The sequence below is a fragment of the Canis aureus genome, chromosome 21 (assembly GCF_053574225.1).
Source record: "Canis aureus isolate CA01 chromosome 21, VMU_Caureus_v.1.0, whole genome shotgun sequence".
Taxonomy (NCBI): Eukaryota; Metazoa; Chordata; class Mammalia; order Carnivora; family Canidae; genus Canis; species Canis aureus.
The window spans coordinates 44,903,269-44,926,448 of record NC_135631.1 but is presented as its reverse complement, the minus strand read 5'-3'; the positions used below and the strand labels follow the sequence as shown (position 1 = coordinate 44,926,448).

Here is a 23,180-nt window from a genome sequence, read left to right as displayed (position 1 = left end):
TCCGGGCTTATCCAGTTTATTAGGAGTTGACGTTACATGTACATTCAATTTATTCTCTGTGACCTAGTGAAGAAGTCAAACTGCATTAGATCTCAGAGTCATGGTCAGAAGGGAGCGGTCCCAGGTCCGGGAAAGCAGGTGAGAGAGAGAGAGAGAGAGAAAGAGAGAGAGCATGCTTGTTCATGGAGAGGGGGGTGCAGAGGAAGAGGGAAAGACAGACTCCTGGCTGAGCAGGGGGTCAATGAGGAGCCCTATTCCAAGATCCCGAGATCCTGACATGAGCTAAAAGCAGCTGCTTAATTAACTGGAGCCACTCATGTGCCCCATGATTTCCCTGTTCTGAATAGGGTTTCAGATATGCAACCCCAGCCAATCAACCTAAGTCAAATACTCTCTCCTCATTCCCTGACTGACCTGCTGGCTTTCTGAGGAAATCCCTGACCTCCCAGCTCATCCTGCCTGTTCCCTCTGGGCTGCTTCTAAGGCTCTACAAAACTCCCTGTTGCCCTGAATCCCTGGGGCAGAGTGCTCCACCGTTGTGAGGCCTGAACTCCAAATCCATGGATTGTTCTCCTTTGAGCAAAGGACACCACACTCTACACACTAAATGGTTTTACTTCTGGCATTTGACAAATCCAGGAGAGTATTTGGCTGGAGGTTGGACACAGATTAAGGTGGGTCATGGCCAACAGGTGTTGAGCCTTTAATGTCAACAGTGTTTGAAGACAAATGGAAACAGTAATTGAGAGAAACAGAGTTTTGAAGGCTGACAACATAAAAAAAAATATTTCCATAAAACAATAGAGGGTTGTGGATTATCCCCCAATTAATAAGATTCTCTTATTGGTAGAAATCTAGAAAAAAAGAAAACAAAGATTTTACCCAATTTCTCACCATCCACATTGCTCACCTCCTATATTGAGGTGAGTTTTATACACTTTCTACTTGTTTTATTGTGCAGATGTCATTCCCATTGTCACTCTCTTTTCCATATAATGTTTTAGCACAGCTGCCTTAGACACCTGCTGGGGCTGGTAGTAGAAGGCGGCGCTAAACCTCTGAGCCACCCGGGCTGCCCTCTCTCCTCTTCTCAAATAACTTTGGCTTCTTTTACGAAACAAAATCTAGTTTTCTCTCCGGATTCCAAGTGACTCCATCTGCCAAGTTAGATACAAAGTTCATGCTTGATGAGCTCAGAGAAGCTTCTGGGTCAGAGTGTGTCTTTCCCCCTGTATAGAACAGATACCAAGTACTACAGCAAGTGGCACAAATAGTCTTCTTATTAATACTGTACTGTGACTTCCTTGCTTTCTTTGCATTTCTTTTGTCCACATGCAGATGCAGGAATGAGATCTTGTGCAGAATTTAACACATTGCTCCACACAAACTGAATTTCCTTTAGCAAGGTGGTTTGGCACTTCTATTGCCTGAAAATGTGATTTGTACAGTTCATGGAAGGTTGCTAAAAATCAGCCTCATGTGATCTTCATCTGGAGACTGAGAAAAAAACAGATTTTCAAATAGAGCTCTGTGTGTCCTCTATTTTGGGGGATGGGGTGGATTTTCCTCCCAAAGGACAAGAGTGGATGCTGACAGCACAAATGTTGGATTCTGCAAAAGCTTCTGTTCTTCACCCCTCCCAGGATTGACATTACACATTTATCCACCCTGCTCTGTGCCTCAGGAGACTAACCACTATGGATTCCACTAATGGGCATCTTTGCTCTGATTACCATTGAATGTTGGCCAATGGAAGTTAGAGTTCAAAGAACCATGATGGTGTCACCTGATAAAATCATTCCTTTTTGGGCATCAGATTTCCAAGCCTGTGGATCCAGGGCCTGGGAGAAAATAATTCTTCTAGTGAATTAATTGGTATAAAAGTGAATGGCCACTCCCACCTGCACCTCTTGGTTCCTGAGCATATACCTCTGGCTCTGGGGTAGATGGCTTTATGTATTGGCTCCGGGGAATGATGCAGATCATCTGTCAGGAAGAGAACCCTGAGCTCCCTCTGTGTCCCCTTCCCAGTCTCGGGCTGATGCTTCATTGACTGCTTCCAAATAGCAACCAAAGAATAAGGAAAACCATCCATGCAGTCTTAATTCTCAGGGCAAGGTAAAGAAAGGTAGACAGTCCATCTGGAGATGCAAAAGAGTGAATTCAAGCAGACATTAAAATAAATGGGTTATATTTGCCCATGAATAAGGAAAACAGTATGGAGACTTGGGAGAAATTTTTATCTAGTTCATTTCATGTCACGTTCCACAAAAGCACCAAGGTCCCATCTCAAACACAATAGAATTTACTCTGTTCCTTCAGTAACAACATGGGAAACTGGAAAAGTATTGAGAGATTGTTATTAAATGCTGTTCTTTTCTAATTGATGAATTTAACAGAGAGGAACATGTAATTTATTTATAATGCTTTTGTTCTTCAGTTAAATCAGGGATTCCCAGATATTTGTCAAGTTATTAGGTAAGTCATCAATACCTAAGTAGAATAAAATAAAGAGACCTATGAGTAGATACATGATTGTAGTGCTTTATGAACCAATATTGTGATGAACCCAATTCTGCCTCCTCTATATTCTTTAATACAATAAAGAAGTATGCATTAGTGAAACAACCCCAGCTCTTACTAAATGACACTAGGGAAATGCCTGCCACTTTCATAATGTCAACTAAAACCCAGCCTCTCAATTATAATTGATCTATCTTTTCTGTTCTTCCTTAATCTATGTTCTTACCACCTATGAGTCAATATTTAACTGTATCAATCACAGGCTGAAGATTCCTAGTTACTCTCATTCTTTTGCCTTTATTTTTTTAATTTCTAAGTTGGAGTTACAGAGTGATTAGCAAAAATCTGCAGTTTTATTCTGAAAGTGCTAGATTTAGCATTTGTAGTCCATGGGTCAACAGATTTCCTTAATTCCTTTTCTTTGGGCAGTTGAAGAAAAATAATTAGTTTATATGTATAGAACTGAATGTGCAGTCATTCTCTCAAAGAGCTCAGATTCAATTTGAAAATAAATAAATATAATGTAAGATTCTGATAAGAATATAATACCTATTTTAGAATGAGAACTCCTTATATACTAAGCACTATATTAAGCACTTTATATACTTCATGTTGTGTTATGCCCCTGTATCGGTGGAAAGAAGAAAGAGTCTGATGGCTTCCAATTATACCTCCACAGATGTTAATCTAATCATATTCCCAAATGCCTAGTTCAACTTAATTCCTTATTGGAATGAATAAAATGGAATTCATATGCATTCAGCTCCATTGGCTGCCAGATAATGAGCAAGATGTTGTGTGTCCAGAAACACATGATCATCATAAAAATCCTGCAGATAAACCTATTTCATGAAAGAAAGAATTGAAAGAAAATTTTAAAAAAAGAAAGAAAGAATTGAAACTTAGAAAGGAACAGAAATGCTGCCGTTTCAGTTGAACTATTGGGCCACTTTAAATATCCTTATGTTTGTTAACAAGAATATACTCTGTCATTTGTGGGCAAATATGGATTGTCCCAGACCTGCTCCCCAGCCCAGCAGAGCCCAGTCAGGACAGTATGAGTCACCACTCAAGAAACGATGGCTACAGCGTCATAGTGGGCACACATCTGGAAGAGCTTACTTTCTGGACAGTCTGCCCCAGGACCCTTCCTGCTAGTAGAGTGGTAAAGGCTAAAAAATCACATATCTTTTCTGTTTTGTGAACTTGCTTTAGCGGAAAGTATCATAGGTCAACTGCAAGGAGAGCACGCAAAATCCCATAGCTGGACTTGAAATGGACGGAGGGCAGGCACATGACTGAGGTCATAGACATGACTGTGAGGGCCAGGTGTGGCGCCAAATGAAGGAAGATGAACACAGGTGCTGCTGGTATATAAGTGCTCCCAAGCAGGACCTTTGTCTCTGGTGTCTGTGACTTTGCCTGGGTCTGCACATGCCTTGTCTCTAGTGCAACCTCCATACACACTTGCTGAATTGATGTGTGAATAAATGAATCTCAGGAAGCAAAGCAAATTCAGAGTAATGAGTCCTAAAATTTGAAATATTCTAGAGCTTCAGGAAGGAGTAATACACACACATATATTATTATGATATAATGGTACATAATATATATTATACTATAATAAGTATATACAGAAGAAATACAGTATCTGGTTTAAGAACATGGTTTCCAGATCTAGAACCTCTGGTGCAAATTACTATTTTGCCATGTATGTCAGACCTTTGATAAAACGTCTGGAGTGTCAAAAGCCCCCATTTTCGTATCTGAAGGATGAGGACAATAATAAAAGCACCCACTCAGTAGGCTTTGTGAAGATTAAATGAGATAATGGAACCAATGTGTTTGTAGCACAGTGCTTGCTGTGTAGAATGACTGCAATATTGTGAGCCATTTATGTTATATGAAATGAAGAAAATAAAATATCTATTTTCTGAAGGTGTTCAAAATTATAAATAAATGATAAATTCTGCCTTTGTTTTCTTCTCTGTTTGATCTAATTAATGAAGAGGAAGCACTTTTTTCCAGGAATGTGTCTGAAGTGGTCATTTATCTCCCTGCTTGGCTCCAGCATCTGAAACCTTCGTCTACGTCTGGGGAGTTCTTCATCTTATAAGTCGTAGTGAAAGAATGAATTCATTCCCACTATAGGAAGGAAAAATGTCAGATACTGTTTCTCAGCTTTCCTTGAGCTAAAGTCAAGTGGAAAGTGTGGGCTTCCCCACAACTGCCACCCCTTCAAACACACACACAGAGGATCTGGATGGAAATGCCTGGCAGCAATGGTGGAGCAGGGGACCTCCCTCCAGAGTGATAGTAAGTAGATGCCCCTTCTCTGTCTTCTCATCATCCTCATTCCCAGGAGGAAACTTCTTGCAGAGGAAGAGCCAGTCCTCTTAGTCATAGGACATCGGCACTGGTCTACTGTCCTCCACCTCAACATTCAACTGTCCAGTGTGGATCACTTCAGAAATGGTATTTATTGGAAAACAGAGCAAATAGGGCAACTGTCTCAGAAGGAAAAATGAGCCCTCCTGGCTTTTTCCGCTCTCTTTTCCACAGGAAGTACCCCAGTTGGAGTTTGCATCAGTTCCAAGTGGTATGTGACAGAGCCACACATGAGTTTTAGGGAGAACTGCTTTGTTTTAATACATGCAAATACTTAGAGAAAACTATATAGAAATCATTAAAGGCAAGCAAAAAAGCTTCGCTTAAGAAAGGATGGAAGAAAAGAAGAATGTGGAAAAATCAATGCAGACAAATAAAATATCAATAATATGTTACTGATTTTCCAGGTTACTACTTCAAAATGGTCACCAAAGCATTTTCACAATGCGAGTGGGGCAAGGAAAAATGGTTGACAGCATGGGAAGGTTAAATTTAAGACATGATAGTAGTAATAATAATATGTAATTATTCTCAAAAAATTCCTATATTCCAGAACCTGTGCTAGTGGTTACAATAAAACTGAAATAGTCTCAGCATTTAATGTGCATTAATTTCCGAGATAGAATTATTATCACATCTGCTTTCAGGTGAGGATTTCGAGACAGGAAGAGATTAAGAAATTTGCAGCAGTTCAGACAGCTCCTGAGCAACAGAGATAAACGTCCATAGCTTCAGATATTAAAATCTACTTCAGTGACATGGGGAGATGCTCAGAATACGAAGTGAGCTGAAACAAGAATACAAAACCCTGTGCATATTGTCCCTGTAACTCATCAATGTATTTGTAATCCACAAGATAATATTCATACCCATGTATCTGCAGAGGAGAAATGTGAAACTAGTATTGGTCCGTTTTACAACTAAAGAAATTAGAGCTTAAAGAATGTAGGCTTCCCGTTCAGCCCAAGGCAGTAGTAAGTCCATGCCGGAATGAGCTGGACTAATGGGCCCTGAAAGGTTTAAGGACTGCAATTCCTTGCGGGAACACTAGGGAGCTGGATGAATTAAGATTGGAGCAAAGCCCTCTTGCTCGGAGGTGTGGAGATTGGTGCCAGCATGATGTCATCAGGATAGAGCTCTGAATTCACTGAGGCTGAGAGATGGGTCATATGGGGCCACCGTTGATTCTCCCTGTGAATGAACAGAGAGCCTGCCAAGACCAGAAGATCTAACTTATGTGTACATGTACATGTGTGTGTATGTGTGGCTGTGTGTAAGTTCTCTTTCCGTGTTCTCACTTCTGAGCATGTTAGCTCCTGTAACCCATACCACCTAAATGTTCTGTTGCAGTATTATTAGCAAGCACGTCTGACTCCCCAGGTAACTGAAGTACTAAGGCATTTAATGACTCGTCCAGGTCCCAGAGCAGGTACACGGTGAGGTGGCCAAGAAGGGGAGGGACACACATCAGCTGGCTCCTCTTGACTATTGCACTAAACCACTTCTTCACTGCAGGACAATACAAAGAACAAGACATTGTCCCCCACAGGGAGACAGACTGATATCGAACAGTAACCCACACAAATTATTATGATGTGTGAAGCATATGTGCAGGACTTGAGTGATTAGGTGTCTTCAGAGAATAACTAAAATGTCAAGAAATTATCAATTGATTTTTTAAATATAAAACAGGGAAAAGACCCTTATTTTTAATTTCTAATAATAGAATCTGCAGTGGGCTTCTTGTAGGAATAATGATCTCTCCTTGCAGTTTTCCTGGAGAACTATTCGTCTTAATGATGAATTCCCCAAAGAACATCAACATACTCATTCACTCTGTCTCCTATTTGAAGGCCCCACAGTTTATTGCTCAGCTTTGAGATCAACTGGGGGAAAGAAGGATTTGCAGGCCAGGTACACATGAGAGGTGGAATGAGATATATGATCCTTCAGTTCTTCTTCTCCCACCTCAGTTGGGTTCATATTCTTTGATTGTCATTTTAACCCATGACAGTTTCTTACTGGGGGGACCATTGCTTTCTTGAGCCTGAACAGAACCATCTATATTTTTTATTGGAGGCTAGAACCTGAGTGGAATACAGCGAGTGTAGGAAGATGAACAGGTTCCAAAAGGAATGCATGGAAAGTGTGCATTCCTCTTCTCAAGGAATCTTTGCTACACTATTTTGCTTCTCAAAATATCTTTGCTAAATGCTTTTTCTCATGTCACATACAGAAGAGCAGTGTACCTTCATAATATAGTGTCTTCAGATAACAGACTTCAGGAGACAAAAGTTATATCAGCTTTTCAATATGAGCACTAGAAAAATTAGTGAAAATTAATGATAAACAAATGGAAAGAAGCGATTAATTTATCTTGGATTCAAATGATAGAATACTATGAAACCATTAAAAATGGCATTTTTAAGATTGATTAATAAAAGTGAAATGTTTCCATTCAAATATCAAAAAAACTAAATAAAGTTCAAATGACTGTATTTTAAATCTCAAATATGTAAAAGTCTCTCTTGGTGGAAGAAAGAAAATGAAAGGAAATATTTGAGTTTTAAGATAACCTTTTTGTCTGTCAGAGAGAATGCGTTATTTCCTTCCTTCTATTGACTTTACATTTTCAAAAAAAAAGTACTACAAGAATTTTCACAATGAAAATATTATTTCCCAAGATCAGTTTTTGTTTTTCAATAATTATAAAAATACAAATGGAAAACTTAGAAAGGATGTATTATTGCCATGCACAGAATATGCTTTATGTTTATTATCATTTATCAGGTATGCATACTTCATGTTCATTCTCAATTTTAGACTGGTAATAGTACTTTCTCAAGTTTGAAAGGATATTTATTTCAGCAAGTACAGATGTGAGAACTGAGACAAAGAAAGATTAAATGCCTCAGCCCACATCCAAAAGGGGTAAGTACCATAGGATGCTGATTTTCATAAGCCATTAGTGAGGATATTCACAAAAAAGTTGGTAAGGCTCTGATAAATTTTCAATATCTAGAGATAACTAAATGTGTTAAATGGCAGATGAGGGAGTTTAATTATCCATAGTCATGAAAAATACTGTTCTCATAGATGATTTAAAGATGTATAGTATTGCTTACAGTAATAAGTTAATCAAAAGAAGAGAATATAAAGTCAAATATGCAACTCTCACTTTAAAATGTATATTTATATATAAAACACCAAGCAATCCTATTGCTTGTCATAAATACATAGAGAAAATTCAAAGTAAAAGTAAGTCATGGGTACCTTATATTGTCATTTTTATACCTCATTTTACTCAGATTTTCTTTAAGAACTACTGTTACTTATACGTGTTCTCATATTTACCAGATCTGTGTCTTTGCATAAGTCATTTCTCTCTGCCAGCGTCCTCATTTGTGAAATGGAGGTTAATCATAACAGCTGTTATGTGACTGCAGAGATGATTAGGTAAAATAGTACAAGAAAATGTTTAGAACAATGCCGGACATATTACAAGTCCACAATGCACATTAGATGTCTATTAATTGTAAAGCTTTTCACTACACATGAAACATAACATTGCTTTGAGAACTATCCTGCGTGTGACATCATGCTCATGAGAGAGTTGCAAGGTTCAGGACAAGTAGAAGCTGGTTTTCAGAGGCTTTTCTGACCCATGTATCCCCAGAAATTTCAGCCTAGTCCCTTCTTGGAAGCACCCAGGTTATAAATGAAATCTGATTTCTCTGAGCCCTAATCTGCCTGGTGACATCTCAATCAACGTTAAAAAACCCAAAAATACTCCAGTGGAGTATTTTCAATAACATCACATGCATATTCAGTAACATCAATGAAATATTTCAGGGTCTTATTGTTGTTCTTTTGTGCTGTGTTACAGAAAAGGAAGATCAAATTTCTATCTGAGTCTCGAATCAACAGCAAATCAGAGACAGGTAGACATGGGGGCTGAAGCCAGTAGGCCTGTCCTCATGTTACTGAGCAATGTTTCTGCAGCATAAGATTCCAGGGGGTTGGCTGAGTGGGTGTGAAAACCATCCTGCCCCTGGCCAGAAGACATATTTGTAACAGGAATTTCTTTCCAGATTGAGGGCCCTCTTACCTCATCTGCCCAGCATACATAGGGCACAGGAAGCCTCAGAATTGCTTGTATCTGTGGCAGATCATGAACAACCCGAGGGAATTATCTAAGCCACCACTTCTTCTGAGAAACCTGAATTAGCCTCATCCTCCTGCTGCTGACCTGACAAGTCCTGCTAACAGGGACCTCACTTCTTACCTTGTTGCTGGGAAATCAGCCAGGCCACAGGATGCCCCTGCTGGAAGCAGTCATCTTCTCATCCCTCTTGAGTCTGTGAGTTGCCCCTGGTCACTTCAGTCTGCAAGAGAGATTCAAGAAATTCTTTATTGTTGCCTTTTTCTGTATCATTTGTTCATGAGAATTTCTCTTCTTTGCCTGAAGTTGGCCTTGGGCGGGTGACGTTGGAGCAACCTGAATTATCAATTTCCAGAGAAAGAGATGAGAGTGTCCACTTACCTTGGAAACTGTCCACTGAGGACTCTAACAGTGAAGTCATGCAGAAACCAGTGGCAGAAACCAGATCAAGGAGAGGATATCTATCATTCACCTCAATAAAGCTTGCTTATGATTGCAGAGGTGAGAAGACAACAAACTTAGACTTCAATTTTGAAAATAAATTTCTTAGAGGAAGATGAGTCCATGTACTACTATACCTGCCAGATTTGGATCTGTAGCACCAGAATTGCCAAGAGAAGTTGCACAAGAACCATCCTCAGATCTGGACCCATGTCTTTTTCAATATGGCAACCAGAAAGGCTACACAGCTGAATGGCAATCTGACCCTCTCCTCTGCAGTATTTCCTGAATTTTCTAAAAGACATTGTAGATTTTGCTCGCAAACTGATCCCCACGGGATATCATCAATTATGGCACATACTAATGAAGTTTGATCCTATTTCCTACTAAATTCAGCTGTCTAGGAACTCTGAAAACACAGATGGTTTAGAGAAAAATCCATTTGTCTTCTAATTCACTGTAGAGACAAAGAATTCTACTGTTAATGAAGACAGGAGAGGGGCATATATATTACACAAATATTTCTTGCTGTTATTACTTGCGATTTTATTCATGGATATTATAGTTTTTCAGAGGTAGAATATTACTACCCTGTTAGCCATACTGAAGGAATCTATGGACCATTATGCCCATAAGTAAACAATCACTTATTTGGTGTAAAGGAGAGACTAAGTTATAAGTTCTGTATCCTAGAGGTAGAAGCAGCACCTCACTCCACATTCAGGGATCAATAATGAGACAAAACCAGCATTGCTCCATTGGGACAGGCCCCTGAACACATCAAGTGCCCCCAACATGGCAGATATGCCTCTAAGACCATGTTTTCTAGGGTTCTGCAAAGAAAAGAAACATCCCCAATGAGATGCAGGATGGGTATCTCATCAGATGATTAAAATGATCAGATGATTAAAATGAAGGATGATACAGCCTCCCTTAATCTCAAGAAAGGAAAGATAATATCTCTTACAAATTAATAAAATAAAGAATATTAATAGAGAATTTAATTCTGTAATTAGTAGGTGGATGGTTATGAGTTTTCAAAAAAACAGTGGAACACACAGGTAATATGTGAGATTATCAAAACTCCTCTCCCATCTCCTTAGCGTCCACTTTCAAATGATGAGGAAAAACCTTTACCTCAGAAAAATTTGGTATTTTTGATAACTTGGATATCTCACCACATAACTGCCATGCCTGTACTTTACCCGTAGTTCCTGAAATCAGGACAGCACCTTCATTCTCTGTTTTCATTCTAAGAATCATGTGGTGCTATCAAGTGCAGAGATGCTATGGAAAGCAGAATGAATTACTCCCGTAGCAGTGTCAGTCCCTTCCCGGGGACAAAGTCAGGATCTTGTATCCCACACCCTATCCATCGTGATTCTTGACTGGGGTTGGGTCCCAGCGGGAGGAACCCGAGAGTCTCAAAATGGCCTCACGTGGCCCCTGACATATCTACAGAAACAAAGGTAAGAAAACCCCTGAAAATAATGTAGAGTCAGAGAACAAGAATCCTTTCCAGAAAGAAGGGAATGAAAAGAGGGATTAAGTTTCTCACAGTATCTATGCAAAATACTTTCACAGATTATTTCATTTAATCCTCTAAAGAGCAGCATAGAATCTGATGAGGTGGCTGCTTGAGGACTGATCTCAGGAGATAGAGTCACCTTGACTTTTCAACATACAATAACCATTAAACACTACAATGATGACCAGTAAGGAAAGGGAAATATTATCTGTGTGGCTTTGAAGTGACAAGATTCTACATAGCTGTAAAAACCATGTTTTTTGAAAGATTATATGTAAAATTTACAAATTTACTGAAGGCCAAAGCAAGTCTCCCTCCATCTAGGCCTTTGTGAGCATTTCTAAGGTGTGCATATTAAGTTCCATGGGACCCAGAACATGTCTCCCCAAGAGAAGACTTGATCAAGATGGAGAGCCCAAGGTGGAGTCCGTATTTTCAGCACTCCTGTAGTCAATATTTTATTGGTTTTTACATTTAATGATGAGATTGTTTACATAAAAATTTAAAATGTAACTGTATATATGACACTTAAAATGGCTAGGTAGTTATATTTTCCTATCTAATAGAATTACTACATTGTATCTCTCAAAAAACCCCAAAACTAAAAAATTACAATTACCCATAATGGTAATAGTGATTATCATAGAACAAGGTTTCCACAAACTGCGCCCATGCCATGCACACTTTATAAATACAGTTTTATTGAAACACAACCTTGACCATATGCTTACAAATAGTCTATAGCAGTTTGCACTACAATGGCAGGGTTGGGTAGTTGCAACAGACACCCACAAAGAAAACCTAAAATGTTGACCATTTGGCCCTCTACAGAACATGCTCGTCAATCACTGCCCTGGAATGCTATACTGCAGAGTGATTTTTATTTTTATTTTATGTCTCTCTATTCCTCAGGGTTTCCTCAATAACCCTTTGTTACATATCCATCCTCCCCAAATTAACTGTCTGACTCTGGATAAATGACTTATCTTTGATTCATTTCCCTCATTTACAAATGGAAAATATAGTTATATTTACCTGAAAGAACTGCTGAGAGAGAGGTAACTTAAATAATACATTGAAAGTTCCTACAAATGGTTGGAACATGTATAATGCTCACTATATTGAGGGGTTACATTGCTTACATGGGTTATTGTGGCATATTTGAAAATAATATAACAAAATATGAAACAAAAACCATAACCTATTCTTTTCTTTTTTATTTTAAATTATAGAAATAAGTGAAATAGAAAAAATTTTCTTTCAGAGATTTCTGATAGAACACCTACCCCTGACATTCCTGGAACACAAACATCCCTATTCATTTCATAACTGTCTATGACTGCTTTGGAGCTATAGTAGGAAAGGCAATGAATCACAACAGAGACAATAGGGCCAAACAGGTTAAATAAAATATTTATCTGGCCCTATACAGAAAAAAATTTGTCAGGGGTGTCTGGATGGGTCAGCCAGTGAAATGTCTGCCTTTGGCTCAGGTCATGATCCCAGGGTCCTGAGATCAAGCCCCATATTGGGCTCCCTGCTCAGCAGGAAGTCTGGTTCTCCCTCTCCCTGTATCCCCTGCTCATGCTCTCTCTCTTGCTCTCTCTCTATATCAAATAAATAAGTAAAATCTTAAAAAAAGAAAAAAATTTTGCAGTCCCTCCTATGCAAGAAAGAATAAAGGAATGGGTTTGTAACTATAACTAAAATTCAAAATGCAATAAGAAAATATATTGACAAATTTTAATACATGAAGACAAAAACAAAGCTTGCATGACAAAAAGCAGCAAACGTGAAATCAAAGGACAACAAACAAACCATGAGGAAATATTTGCAACCTGTATAGCAGATAATGGCCAACGATCTCCACAATAAAAATGCATTTAAAAAATGGAGGCAAAACATCTAAAATAGCAAAGACATGAAAAGCCAATTAATGAAGAGAAATATAAAAATAACTCTTAAACATATAAAAAGTGCAAACTTCACCATAATAATGTAAAGTAAAACTACATTGGGATACCATTTCCCTCTCATGAGACTGGCAATAATAAAAGTTTGACAATACATTCTGTTGGTGAAACTGTGGAAGAAAACCGGCATTCTTACACATTGCTGGTAATGATGTGAAATACAATTCTTTTGGGGTGGAATTTAGAAATATCTAACAAAAGTTCACATACCTTTCAATCTAGCAAAAACACTTTTAGAAATTCACTCTGAAGGCATAATTTCAACATTATGAACATATATATGCATAAAGATATTCACCATGTAACTGTAAAATGTTGGAAATTACATAAACATCCAGACATAGGAGATTGGTTGAATAAATGTCACATGCATATAATAGAGGATTATACACTGTAAAACAGATGTGAGATACCAAGTCAAATGTATTGTACATATTAGGAATTCACAATTGGATATTTAAATTTAAAAATAGGACCATTTGCAATAGCAACAACAATATCAACAAATCTATAGAATACTTAGAAAAAATGTATTAAAATATGAAGGATTCATATGCTGAAAATGATAAAACTTTAATGGCAGAAGTTGAAGAAGAACTTAATAAATGGACAGGTATACCATGTTTATAGATTAGAATACTCAATATTGGATTAAAATCTCAAAGTCCATTCTTCTAGTTCATGAGTTGTACAATAGATAATAGAAGCCTTCAGATTAATAAGCCTCTTACTAATAAACCCCTAATTCTATGTCCTTAACCCAGTCAATTCTGGAGCAGGTTAAGTTTAGGCAATTTTATTAAAAAGTTTTTAAGATGTCAAACATTCTCTAAAAGGGAAATAGATTCAATATAATCCCAATGAAAATCCCAGGAGGAATTTCATAGAATCAATAAACTAAAAAAAGAAATCAATAAAATGTTTACAAAATTCATATAGGAATGCAAAGGACAAAGCATTACCAAATCAGTTTTAAAACGTTTAAATACTTACTATTAAGCCTTATAATCAAGACATTGGAGTATTGGCTAATGCATAGATGCATAGATAAGAGGAACAGAATTCAGAAATAGGGAAACCCATAAGGGATTAATTTCTAACACAGTGCCAAGGAAATTCAATGAACAAAGAATAGACCATTCAACAATGGTACTGGATCAATTGTTCACCTGTGTGAAAAAAACTAAACCTCAGTTTATACTAAACATCATATATGCAAACTAATTAAAATTGGATTATAGGTCTAAATGTAAAATCTAAAACAATAAAACTTCTAGATAAAAACACAGAAGGAAATCTTTGTGACTTTGAGTGAAGATTTCTCATTCAGACACAAAAAGCAAGATCATAAAATAAATATTTGATAAATTAAACTTCCTCAAAATTAACATTTCTGTTCTTTGCAAAACTAAAAAAAGGAAGAAAATGGAAAATTTCAAGTAAATGGAAAGAAAACCCACAAACTAAAAGAAAATATTTTCAAAATATCTATCAGAGAAAAGACTGGTATTCAGAATACGGAGAGAAATATCAAAACTCAAGAAGAAAAAAAAACAATTAAAATATGGAGAAGAGAAATAATGGCAATTTGGGCAAAAGTCATGTGAAACTTACTTCTCTCCTGTTTTTGATAGATAGAAGAATTTTATTGTAAATGAGACTTTTAATTAAAGAAAAAACAAAAGCAGAAAAACAGGAAAGAGCACCTGCTGGTACCCAGAGATGTAGAGAGCTGGAAATGGCACAGCTCCCATCTAATAATAACATCCAAAAAGACAGGACAAATGGAAAATCTGTGACTTTGTTTGAAGCCATCAAAGAACAGAAGTTGCAGGGTACAGTGACTTCCTCACACATTGAAGACAGGCACTTGCAGAGAGAAACAGGATGTGAGCATTTGCTCACCTTGGACAGACGTTGTCAAGCATATCCACCTGGTCAGAAGATTAAAGTAGAATTGTTAATGAAATAATAAGTGCTGAGTATAGACTAGTGGGAGAGTGTGAAGCCAGAGGAGAGAGATATATATGGTATTTCCCAACACCATTTAAGCTTCTTCTCCAGGAACACCATAAAATTCTTGCAGAGAAGATCAGGCACAATCCAGAAAGAACTTCCCCCTTGGTGCTGCAGGAGGGTATGAACAGCTACTGCTGAAATCCACCCAGACCTCATCTACCCCCATCATCACTATAGGAAACAAGTGATTTCATTGTATGGGAAGGTTCTGGTGGAATCGCACTGCATTTGAAGGAACACAAAGGAGGCAACCACAGCAACTTTGCCCAGAACCACCTCCTCTATGTCCAAAAGTAACAAGTTTATACCTGAGGAAGGACATGCATCCAAACCACAGCCTGAAGGAGATGGGTACCTGCTGTAGCTGAGGAAGGGAGACGAGGATTGAAAATGTTCTACCTCTGGAAAAGAGGCGGGAGTATCTGGGTAGGTCACATCCTTAAGATTCAGTTTCACTGTATCTGCTTAAAATTGAGAATTAATAGAAATATCAGAGAATGTCTCTTTTCTTGACCTTCCCCCCCCCCCATGCTGGCAAACCTTGGGTAAAAGTCACAGTGGAATAGAGCTAAGAGAGCTACGAGAGATAGATTTTCTCTGGGGAGCAGAACAAAGGGAAGATTCAAAGACAAGTGAAGAGACAAAGACAAGCTAAACAGGAGAATTTTTAAGTTTCTGAACTCTGACAACTACTTTGACCCTGATACATAGCAAGAACGAACTTCAATGCAGCCTAACTCCTGACCAGGGAACCCAAACACCCACACTAACGGCCTCGCAGAAAAGATGTGCTCATTTTCAAGCACAAAATAAATTTACCTCAGTATCTTCTATACCACACAACATGTTCAGCTTTCAACCAAACATTTCAGGGGCATATAAAAGACAAGGAGAAACAGTCTGAGGACACAAAGCAATCATCAGAACAGTCTGAGGACACAAAGCAATCGTCATGACACAGATGTTGGAAATATCAGGAATTTAAAATAACTGATTAATATGTTAAAGACTCTAATCTAGTAGAAAAGGTGGACGACATGCAAGACAAGACAGGTAAATTCAGCAAAAATTATGCAAAGACCCAAATGGAAGTTATGGAAAAGAACCAAAGGAAATGCAAGAATAAAAAACAAGGTAATAGAAATGAAGGATACCTTGAAAGGCTCACCAGTGGATTTAAGAGATGCAAGGAAATAATTAGTTAACATAAAGGCAGGGTACTAGAAATTACCTAAACTGCAATGGAAGGACAATGGTGGGATGGGGAGTGGACACAGAGACAGAGACAGAGATTGGTTTACAGAGAGAGGATGACACAGGGAGAAGAAGCAGATAATCACAACTCGTAGAAGAGAATTATAAGAACTACCTCCCACTCTCACTTTCTGATTTGAACCAATAAAGGACTTTAGTCCTTTAATAAGAAAATGGCTTCTTTACACTAATATCATTGGATGGTAACAACCGCATAGTGATGAGAGGAATCTACTGATAAATGAATTAGTAGCCCAGGATGTTTTATTTTTTTTAATTATACTGGTTGATTTTATTTTATTTTTTTTAATAATAAATTTATTTTTTATTGGTGTTCAATTTGCCAACATACAGAATAACACCCAGTGCTCAACCCGTCAAGTGCCCCCCTCGGTGCCCGTCACCCATTCACCCCCACCACCCGCCCTCCTCCCCTTCCACCACCCCTAGTTCATTTCCCAGAGTTAGGAGTCTTCATGTTCTGTCTCCCTTTCTGATATTTCCCACACATTTCCTCTGCCTTCCCTTCTATTCCCTTTCACTATTATTTATATTCCCCAAATGAATGAGACCATAAAATGTTTGTCCTTCTCTGATTGACTTATTTCACTCAGCATAATACCCTCCAGTTCCATCCACGTTGAAGCAAATGGTGGGTATTTGCAGGATGTTTTAGGGTAAATACTGTGGGTCCCTTTCTCGCAGTCTAGGGAGAGGTCTTAGCTGTGTGTTCAGAGCACCACTCCCTCTAGTAAATCAGCCCTCAGATTTGCTCTGTGATCAGTCCAATATTCAACCACTTGTCCTGGCAGGAGCTGACAGGTTGCTGCTCCTACCAAAGTCATCCTGGGGGCCTCCCTGTGGAGCTGTGAGTGGCTTTACCCATGAGACATTTCATTCAATGAAGAAAGGAGATAGAAAGCATTGAAAATCAAGTCAGCCCATGTGGGCAGAAGAAAGCCTCCATGGTCATTCAAACTAAGCTGACAAATTCCACCATGACCTTGAATTCTGGACAAAGAAAAAACATGAAGTCTAGACCTCAAGCTTTCCTTCAATAGAAAACAAAATGGGAAATATCAGAAAGGGAGACAGAACGTAAAGACTGCTAACTCTGGGAAACGAACTAGGGGTGGTAGAAGGGGAGGAGGGCGGGGGGTGGGAGTGAATGGGTGACGGGCACTGGGTGTTATTCTGTATGTTAGTAAATTGAACACCAATAAAAAAAAAAAAAAAAAAAAAAAGAAAACCTTCATCCCCGGCAAAAAAAAAAAAAAAAAAAAAAAAAGAAAACAAAATGTGGGGCAGCCCAGGTGGCTCAGTGGTTTAGCGCCGCCTTCAGCCCAGGGCCTGATCCTGGAGACCAGGGATCAAGTCCCATGTCATGCTCCCTGCATGGAGCCTGCTTCTCCCTCTGCCTGTGTCTCTGCCTCTCTCTATCTCTGTGTCTCTCATGAATAAATAAATAAAATCTTTAAAAAGAAAAAAGAAAACAAAATGTGTACTATTTCACAAATGTCGAAATTTCACTAATTGTTGCTTTTGTTCTTTCAGATACAAGTGGAAACATTTTAATAACACGACTCTTTATATTAATTTCCAAAAAAAAATAAGAAAAGAGTCCATGGTAATAAAACAAAGGATTTTTTTTCCCTCCAAGATGTTTCTTCATTCACAGCAGAGTATAGTAAGGTCACAGCATCTAAAGAAATAACTATAGTAAGTAATATTTAATATTCCCTGAAATTTGTGAACTTTCTACAGTAGAAACTATTACTCTATAAAATATACACACCTCTGCATGAAGTGTGGGGTTATTATCTCATTTGTTATCATATATAGTAATAAGACTTTTCTTCCAATTCTCATGATAGCTGTATAGCTCCCCACACTCTCACAAAATGTGGTGAAAAAATGTATAACTCAGAGAGAAAAACAGCTCAAGGATAGGTGTTTTTCAAGCAAAACTTAAAGGAAAAATTTGAGGTTACTGTTCCCAAGGGGAAAACAACTTTGTATTATTATAACATAGGTATTTTGGTGAGGTCTTCTGGGATCTGATAGCTCATTATATCAGAAACATAATAAAATAACAGAGACAGGTCTTACTGAGAAGGTCTTTCATTGGTCCTAAAGCAAACTTTCCTCCCCTGCCCTTGCCTTTGAGGAACAAGGGCTGCACACACAGCAAATGGGATGTGGGAAACCAGGATGGCAAATAACTTGTCCAAAGCTAGATATCCACAGAGGCAGGGCTACACACGCATATCTGAGGATCACGGAATAGCTTCCAGGAGGCTTCTTCTTTCAACAAATCAGGCAACTGGATATATTTTCAAATTTTAATTTTAATAAGGAAATTGATTTTTCTATGGGAGATAGAATTCTACAAATTTCTTCTCATTCCAAGAAAATATTGTAATCACAGAAATTATTTTTTGAATTTTGCATTGCCTGGTAAAGACTTGTGTTGCCAAATGGTAAATGTGGCTTACTAAAAATGGAGAACGTTGTTCACATTTCTCAAATATATTTCTGTTGACATGTTTGCATTTTTAGTTACTGAGGCGTGTCCTCTTTCAGAAATACAATCCCAAATTGCTGGTACAGCAAGCCTGTGAGGCAGGCCTCACAAACAGAAGGGCTTTTCCTCTGAGGCATCTCTGAGCAGTTTCACACACTTGAACACCTGGAAATCAAAACCTCTAATTCTCTGAACACATTTCCTGGTAATTCAGAAAAGTCGTTGGTTGACCACTTGGTCCTGATCTCTTCTGGTTTTTTTTGGTTTTCTTTTCTTTTCTTTTCTTCTCTTCTCTTCTCTTCTCTTCTCTTCTCTTCTCTTCTCTTCTCTTCTCTTCTCTTCTCTTCTTTCTTTCTTTCTTTCTTTCTTTCTTTTCTCTTTTTCTTTCTTTCTTTCTTTCTTTCTTTCTTTCTTTCTTTCTTTCTTTCTTTCTTTCTTTCTTTCTTTTTCCTTCCTTCCTTCCTTCCTTCTTTCCTTCTTTCCTTCCTTCCTCTCTTTCTTTCCTCATTTGTTCTTATCATTCCCATTTGCTATCAGCACATTTCCATAATTACTGTCTCCATGGAAAACAGACATTTTTGTCAATTGATCTGAGGAAAACTTACTAAATATCAGATGTCATGAAGCATATATTCAAATGCTTCCAAAAGAACCCAGATCAAATTGTCAGTACAAGGTTTTCATCTGCTGTCCTACCATGAAGCTCAGGAGAAAGCTGACGTTTTTATAAACCTCTAACCAGTGTGATAACTTCCTATGATGCTGGATCAAGAGATTAACAGAAGGAATTAGGCTCATAGTAATTCCTCCTGGTAAGTAGCTTTGTTCTATTTTGATCTTGTGAATCAAAAAGTGATAGATGCTTTTTTGAAAAAAACCCTTGTAGGATCACCTCAGCTTTGGACAGTAATTTTGCAGCTACAGGTCACTCTATATGGAATCAAAACTACTTTTTAAACAGTTTATTTACTTCCCTGCTTGTAACCAGATTGGAATTCTACTTTTAGGAAAGGCACACGCAAAATATTAGACTCAGACTTGAAATTAAAATATTTGCAGGGCTGTGTAAACCATTGGTGTAAGTTATTGGCTCAATATATTTTTCTGTATGGGATCTTTTAAGTGATAAACACTTTGGGGAAGTACCTCTAGTATTAATATTGCTCCTTTCTTAATGAATAGTGCTCCTTTCTCTAATAACCTACTAAAACCTCTATGATTGCTTTTGATCTCATCTTTAACAGTGGTACAAAAAATTTAACTGTTACAGTAGATGACTATATAAAATCAATAAGTCCCACTTATTACTCTAGCTTCTTAGAGGGCAGGTTGAGAGGAGTCAACATTTGTGCTATTGTGACTCTTGTGATAATACCCAGAGAAGGTCCAGTAAAATGGAATTTCTGAGCTTAGTAAACCATTTCAAACCCAGAGTCCATGAAAAGAGTCTGTCTGCATGGCTTTACATCCTTATTTATTCATTTATTGTCTCAATAAACATTTACTTAAGACAGTTTCTATGCTGGATGCTAGAAGTAAAAGGGGCACAAAACAAAGTTCCAACACTCAAAAAGCATCTAGTCCAGAGGAATAAGTATTCTAGGTTGTGGTTTGATTGGGTCTCCTGGTTTTCAGCCTGTGATTCCCAGAGACACAGAACATTTTGGATTCATGAGCTCTTTTGCTTTCTTAATTTATGTAATACTTATTGTTTACAAAATCTGTATATTTTGTTTAGTGGAAAAATAAAATAAAGGAGCCCCAAACCATTCCAAGAGAATAATAATATTAGATAATATTTATTGAGGGCCAGATACCATGTTGGATAGTCTCAGTGCCTTATCTCAGTCTTCAACAGCCCTATCAGGAAATTCTTATTCCAATTGCACAGATAAAGAACACGAGGCTCAGAGAGGTTCAGATAGTTGCCTAAGGTCGCACAGCTAGTTACTACGGCAAAGTTTGGGATCCAATAAAACTTGTCCATTCCAAAGAGCATTTTCTAGATCATTATATGGTATTAGAGTATTAGAAACATTAAGATATATCTTTATTTCTGAATCTTTACTCTTCTGTAGCTTGACCTTTTAAGTTGACTCTTTAGATGAATATCTAATTAATTGTTAATCTCTCATAATTTGTATTACTCCTCATGGTGAAAACAATGCTTCTGCTTCTAATCATGGCATTAAAATTACCTCTCTTCCCCCTAAAAGATCAAGGAAGTCATGTCAAATATACACTTATTAAATTCTCACGATGTGATTCAAAGGATTTTTCTATAAAATGACAAGTCCTTCTGATACCATTGCACTCATCTTCTTTCTATATTGGTACCAAATTGGCTGGAAATTTTGAAGCTGGCAGGATTTAAGCAGTTGTATTACATGCAGGATAATTGCATAACTCAGAGCTGCCTTTGCACTCATGCTGGGACAGTTGCAGGAATACCAAACCAAGTACAATCCTCTGATGAGCAGCTCAGAGTTTTAGATCAATACCTTGGAAATAGGGTAATTTCAAGTCCAAAGAGCAGTCTTTCAGGAAGAAACAGGTTAAGAGATCATCCATCATTAAGATTTCAGACTCTGTAACAACTCATCTGGCCTACTGTCAGTGAGAACTGGATTCTGGAAAGAACTTACTTTACAGTCAAACCAGATATCCACCCCTCAATGCATATAGATAATAAGTACTTGTAAAAATATTGAACATTTGTTTATTAAATACTCAAATATATTATTCTATTTTTGTTATTTTTTTAAATTATAGAAGTAGTAACTGTAGATTAGTCTAGGAAAGGAACTGATGTGATACGTGAAAATTTTTTAAGAAAAGAGATTTAGAAGTTTCAGGAAAATGACGAGAAAAAGTAAAGCCATACTCTATAATGCCTATGTGTGAGATGGGAAAGAGAGAGCCAAGCTGTCCAGGCAGAGAGGGGTCAGTTCATCCATTCATGACTACATTCATATCTAATGTGATTTTTCTTGACACTAGTCTTTGTTTAATGCCAGCAAGGCTATTTATATACATTTATATAAATATTGAAAAAAATACGGGCACAGTTTTAAAAGAGGCACAAAGAGATATTTCTGTAAAAGCTTTTCAGACAGTGGGTTCAGTATGGCTGGAGTACCAAAGTGTTTGGTCCTGGCAAAAAGCTTAGGGTCACAAGTAAATTTTGTTTACATTCTTCAGTATGAGGTAGGGAGGGGAGGGGAGGCAGGTAATGCAGGGTCTGTAGGCTAGATGCTGGTGCTGGCTCAGAATTCTAGGGTTGGTCCCACTTTAGTCTGAAATACAGTGGGATCCTTAGGGAGGTAGGTGATTCTGTCACAGTCCTTGGAGGTAGTTGTCACCTGAGCTAGCTTGGATGACATTTACAAGGAGCTAAGTAGCTGCAGCAACTGGAGGTCCCTAAGGGGTAGGGATGTTAGGTCCCTTAGGGATTTCTGTGTTGAAATTTTTATTTAAAAAAAGTGTGTATCTTATTTATTTGATTCCAAAAAGTACCAATGGAAAAGAATGAACAAAAAATTGATAACTTGTCACTTGGTCAGAAGGTGATTCATATCACATATGGACATATTTAACTGCACAAACATATCCAAGAATGGCATAAGCTGGGTTTGTATTTTCTGTTTTCTTTTTAAAAGTAGGTGTCACACCCAATGTGGAGTCCAACAAGGGGTTTGAACTCACAACCCTAAGAACAAGACCTGAACTGAGATCAAGAGTCAGATGCTTTATCGACTGAGCCCCCCAGCAACCTGGGTTTATTTTTTCTAAATGTACTTATTCTTCATTAGCTTTAGTGATAAAATTTTGCCTGGATGAGGAAGACCATCTCACAGGGATGATTCTAGACTGCTAGACCTAGTCGAATTAAAGTCTTCAAAGAATTGTCACAAAGCTAGTAAAACATTGGAAAAATGAGAAAGATGATTTACTTTGGTTTCCTTAGTGATTGTGATCACAGGCACAAATGAATTCATAAACTGAAAAACAACTTTCTGATCTTTTTTTCCAACTGACTACAGAGTCAGTGTAAATTTAAGCAGTCCAATTAATAAATACAGTGACACAGATATAATTCAAGAGGTCCTGAAAAATGTATTTTAGGAGTGTGTTGCAGAGAAGAATGTGAACTTTTTTTTTTAAGAATGTGAACTTTGAATCTGAATCTATCACTTTCTATACAATCATCCTTTAGCAAATAAGTTTTGATTCACTGGATATTGCTTTCTCAAAATTATAAAAATAATACATGCCCACCGTGGAAAAATTGGGAAAGAGAAAAAATAAAGGAACAATGGTAATTGCAGAGTGTCACTTATTACTGTTAACATTTGCTATATTTTGATC

At 37.7% G+C, this 23,180-nt stretch overlaps 1 protein-coding gene across 9 annotated transcripts in view; it reads right to left on the bottom strand.

Annotated features, from left to right (window-relative positions):
• Positions 1-23,180, bottom strand: part of LOC144293016 (uncharacterized) — a 130,627-nt gene that overhangs the window by 61,857 nt on the left and 45,590 nt on the right. For 3 of the 9 annotated variants that reach the window (XR_013360446.1, XR_013360448.1, XR_013360450.1), the window contains exon 2: positions 9,197-9,296. The exons of 5 other annotated variants lie outside the window; for them this stretch is intronic. The gene's annotated coding sequence lies outside the window, so the exon portion shown is untranslated. Of the gene's footprint in view, positions 1-1,561; positions 2,142-9,196; positions 9,297-23,180 lie in introns of those variants that run through there. One more of the 9 variants, XR_013360454.1, reaches the window with a different exon arrangement.